Below are 5215 nucleotides of genomic sequence, written 5' to 3'. Positions count from 1 at the left end.
GAGAAAAGGTATAAATGAAAGACACATCAACCAAATCCAATGTGTAGACTTTGTTTGGGTCCTGTTTTAGCGCAAAATAATTATTTTTACACAATCAGGAGCATTTGAACATGGACTTAGGTATAAGACATTATAAAAATATTGTTATTTGGTTAAGTATTACAAAGATATTATAGTTATTTTTTTAAAAATATTATTTGTTATAAATTCTGATGTATTTGGAGGTGAATTATGATAGTAGGAATTTATTTTAAAATGCTCAAAAATAAAACTGAAGGTGAAGGGAGAGAGAAATTTGATAGGTAAAAACAAAAATGACAAAATATCAATAATTACTGAAGCTAGATAATAGGTAATTATTTTATTATCTCATCTTTATTGTAGTTTTTGTCAACTTTCATAATAAATACTTTTAAAAAGAGAAACAGGAATATAATCAAGAATCTTTTTTTAAAAAAGGTAATTATCCCAAAATTGGTCTTCCCTGGTGGCTCAGATGGTAAAGCGTCTGCCTGCAATGCAGGAGACCTGGGTTCATTCCCTGGGTGGGGAAGATCCCCTGGAGAAGGAAATGGCAACCCACTCAAGGACTCTTGCCTGGAAAATTTCCATGGGCTGAGGAGCCTGGTAGGCTACAGTCCATAGGGTCACAAACAGTCAGACATGACTGAGTGACTTCACTTTCTTTCACACTTTCTATCCTAAAATTTAAAATGGTAAAGGTGAAGTTTTCTTGTGGCAGATCAGTGGTCAGGCAACCCTGCCTTATATTTCATTTGAAAGTTTCCTGTGCTTCAGTGGGTATTCAGGTAATCAGATAATATGTTATATTACAGGTATGCTGCTGCTGCTGCTGCTGCTAAGTCACTTCTGTTGTGTCCAACTCTGTGTGACCAGGCTCCTCCGTCCATGGGATTTTCCAGGCAAGAGTACTGGAGTGATATTACAGGTATAGGGAGGGGGAAAAAGAGGTGAAATGCCATGGTTTTAATGTAGTTCAGTCCTGCAGACCTACACTGGACCCAGAGGAGGGAATGAACCTTGCAGGTGTCTTATAAATCCTGGTTCAATTTAGTGTCTATTTTGTGCAAACTTGAGCTTCCCTGGTGGCTCAGACAGTAAAGAATCCTCCTGCAATATGGGAGACCTGGGTTTGATCCCTAGGTTGGGAAGAGCTCCTGGGGAAGAAAACAGCTATCCATTGCAGTATTCTGGCCTGGAGAATTCCATGGACAGAGGAGCCCGCTGGCAGGCTACATCCATGGGGTTACAAAGAGGTGGACACAACTGAGCGACTTTCACTCCACTTCGTGTAAACTTACCTTAGAAGGGGTATGTTTTGCTTTGCTTTCCTTTTATCCAAATTCTCAATGTTGCTCTATTCTCCCCTGTTTTCATAATATGGAGAGACAAATGCCTTGGGAAGGGGATATCAAGGCTATAAACTCTATGGGGGCAAGGACTATTCACTGCTTTGAACTAGGTATACCTAGTACCATTACTGTACATGAAAAGCATTTAATAAGCAACGGATGATTTATGTCAGCTTCATTTAAAATGAAAACAATGTTGTACAGTTGCATATAGACCAGCTTTCTTTCAAATATATTTATGGAAATGATTAGGAGAGGACAGTGATTCTCTCTTCCCCTCTAAAAGTCCTTAGCTCTAGTTCAGCCAAGAAATCAAGAGACTGTAATATTCTGTCTACAGAAAGTTGAAATGACAGGTACCCTTAAATAAACAGGTGTAATTAATCATGGTGCTACTTGTTTTGATGAGCATTCGAGAGTGACAAGTTAATAATAAATCTCCAGCTCATACAGGGGAGGTGGCTAAGGAGATGCTGTGGTTTAATTTACATCTTTGGAAGGCACCAAAGATTTAATAATCTCCCTGCCTTATATATCAAACTAACACCCCTGAGGCAGAAAAGCAAACCATTTTTAACTGTTAATCTGAGAAGCAATAAAATCTTATCTCAGGTCAAAAATAAATTGAGTTTCTGGTGGTCTCAATGGACCCTTAGGATGTGTGATTTATTCAGATTCTAAAGCCACTCAGGACCCCTGGGGACCTGGGTTGCAAAACCAGGCAAGCTGGGAACACTATGGGTGATTGCCAGTCCAGTCAGAAGATCAGACCGAGGGCAGTGACTGATTTTACCTTAGATTTACCCAATAATTTATTTTACCTTCTGTGTCAGCTACAAATAGATTATGGAATACAAACCTTTGTGAATTTGAGATTCAGTTCTAAACGATTGCTTTAGTTCTGTTTATATTAATTGTTGTGTCTTGTATAGTCACTCAGTCATGTCCAACTCTTTGTGACCCCATGGACTATAGCCCACCAGGCGCCTCTGTCTGTGGGATTCTCCAGGCAAGAATACTGGAGTGGGTTGTCATTTCCTTCTCCAGGGGATCTTCCCGACCCAGGGATTGAACCTGCGTCTCCTGCGTTACAGGTGGATTCTTTACCATCTGAGCCACCAGGGAAGCCCTCACTTATGTTAATACTTGTTCTTAAAATCTCAAAAACTGTTTTGAGATTTTTACTAAGTGTAGGATTTTAACCTGACTAGAGAAACTGGGATACAGGAAGGGAAAATAATCCTTCATGGCACAATGAATCACTTGTGAAGCCTCAAGTTGTCAGACTTCCAGCTCTTTGTTTCTAAAGGAGCTAAACTATGAGGTACATTAAATTTATTAATTTGGAAAACTGCCTCCTTACAGATACCAGTAGAGAAGATGCCATCTTTGTTTAAAGAATGGACTAGAGCTAGTTGAGGACAGAGCTAGTTGAGGATCCCAAGAGAGACACAGAAACAATTTAGAAATAACTTGAGTCACCCACTCCCTGCTTGAAGGGAACCAGACCCTTGGTCTTTGGGGAGCCACCCAAATTGACTGAGAGAAGATGGAGGAAAATTCCCTGGATCCCTGCAGGGTTAATTTATTCAAAAAGGAAATTGAAAAATACTCAACATGCAAAAGTCTTGTGAAGAAAATAAAGGAAACCACAGAACATGCCACAGGCTGAGGAAGACCGCCCTTTGGAAGCTGTACCACAGGAGGCAAAAAGAATCCTCAACCTTCTGAAGAAGGTGTAAGCCAGGAAGCAGAAGGAAACCTTAGAAGAGGGCTGACTCAGCCTGATTAGGGATATAAAGAGGACGCTCCTGTTAAGCATTTAGACCCTGAAGAAATGATAAGAGGAACAGATGAGTTGGAAAGGCTTAGGGAAGAGGTAAGAAGAACAAGAAGCAAGTTTGTGATGATGTATTGGAAGCAAAGACATCATGCAGCCATCCTTATCCCATGTGCTTTAGGCCTTGAATTCTTTTTTTGTTCTATATTAAAATCTGGCCCCTGCTTTCTGTTAGCATTTAATGATGTATCTTTGACTTTTGCTTTATTTTTAATCATCTGGTGGAGTTTTGTTTTAGGTAGTTTTCCTTGTTATCAGCATCTGCATTTTGTATTTTGACACATTCTCTAGGTCTATTTTTCGATTGGGAAATTTCACACATATGCATGAAAATATGTTCAGTCCAACATGCTGCTGCTGCTAAGTCGCTTCAGTCGTGTCCGACTCTGTGCGACCCCATAGTCGGCAGCCCACTAGGCTCCCCCATCCCTGGGATTCTCCAGGCAAGAACACTGGAGTGGGTTGCCATTTCCTTCTCCAGTGCATGAAAGTGAAAAGTGAAAGTGAAGTTGCTCAGTAGTGCTGAACTCTTAGTGACCCCATGGACTGTAGCCAACCAGGCTCCTCCATCCATGGGATTTTCCAGGCAAGAGTACTGGAGTGGGTTGCCATTGCCTTCTCCGTCATTCCAGCATAGCAGGTTACAAAGCATCATATTCAGCAGCATATTAGGTATATTCATATGCCTGAATGGTCTAGTGGTTTTTCCCTACTTTCTTCAGTTTAAGTCTGAATTTGGCAATAAGGAATTCATGATTTGAGCCACAATCAGCTCCCAGTCTTGTTTTTGCTGACTGTATAGAGTTTCTCCATCTTTGGCTGCAAAGGATATAATCAATCTGATTTTGGTGTTGACCATCTGGTGATGTAAAGTCTTCTCTTGTGTTGTTGGAAGAGGATGTTTGCTATGACCAGGGCGTTCTCTTGGCAGAACTCTATTAGCCTTTGCCCTGCTTCATTCTGTACTCCAAGGCCAAATTTGCCGGTTATTCCAAGTGTTTCTTGACTTCCTACTTTCGTATTCCAGTCCCCTATAACAAAAAGCACATCGTTTTTGGGTGTTAGTTCTAGAGGGTCTTGTAGGTCTCCATAGAACTGTTCAACTTCAGCTTCTTCAGTGTTGCTGGTCAGGGCATAGACTTGAATTACCGTGATATTGAATGGTTTGCCTTGGAAACAAACAGAGATCTTTCTGTCATTTTTGAGATTGCATCCAAGTACTGCATTTCAGACTCTCTTGTTGAATGTGATGGCTACTCCATTAGTAGATATAACGGTCATCTGAGTTAAATTCACCCATTCCAGTCCATCTTAGGTCACTGATTCCTAGAATGTCAATGTTCACTCTTGCCATCTCCTGTTTGACCACTTCCAATTTGCCTTGACTCATGGACCTGACATTCCAGGTTCCTGTGCAATATTGCTCTTCTCAGCATCAAACCCTGCTTCCATCACCAGTCCCATTCACAACTGGGTGTTGCTTTGGCTCCATTATTTCTGGAGTTATTTCTCCATTCATCTCCAGTAGCATATTGGGCACCTACTGACCTGGGGAGTTCATCTTTCAGTGTCCTATCTTTTTACCTTTTCATACTGTTCATGGGGTTCTCAAGGCAAGAATACTGAAGTGGTTTGCCATTCCCTTCTCCAGTGGACCACATTCTGTCAGACCTTTCCACCATGGCCCGGCCGTTGGCATGGTTCACAGTTTCATTGAGTTAGACAAGGCTGTGGTACATGTGATCAGATTGGCTAGTTGTCTGTGATTGTAGTTTCGGTCTGTCTGCCCTCTGATCCCCTCTCTCAGCGTCTACCGTCATACCTTGGGTTTCTCTTACCTTGGACGTGGAGTCTCTCTTCACAGCTTCTCCAGCAAAGCGCAGCTGCTGCTCCTTACCTTTGATCCAGGGTAGCTCCTCGGCTGCCGCCCCTGCCCTTGGGCGCAGGGTAGCTCCTCTTGGCCATGCTCATTCGCCGTCGCAGCGGACAAAGTCTCAAATTG

At 41.8% G+C, this 5215-nt stretch overlaps 1 pseudogene; it reads left to right on the top strand.

The window, feature by feature from the left end:
* The first annotated feature begins 2858 nt into the window (after positions 1-2858).
* LOC120873348 lies at positions 2859-3554 on the top strand (annotated as a pseudogene).
* Positions 3555-5215: the final 1661 nt, after the last annotated feature.

The sequence above is a fragment of the Oryx dammah genome, unplaced genomic scaffold (assembly GCF_014754425.2).
Source record: "Oryx dammah isolate SB20612 unplaced genomic scaffold, SCBI_Odam_1.1 HiC_scaffold_13, whole genome shotgun sequence".
Classification (NCBI taxonomy): Eukaryota; Metazoa; Chordata; class Mammalia; order Artiodactyla; family Bovidae; genus Oryx; species Oryx dammah.
Note: the sequence above shows the minus strand (reverse complement) of the source record. Positions and strands in the feature narration are given on the sequence as shown.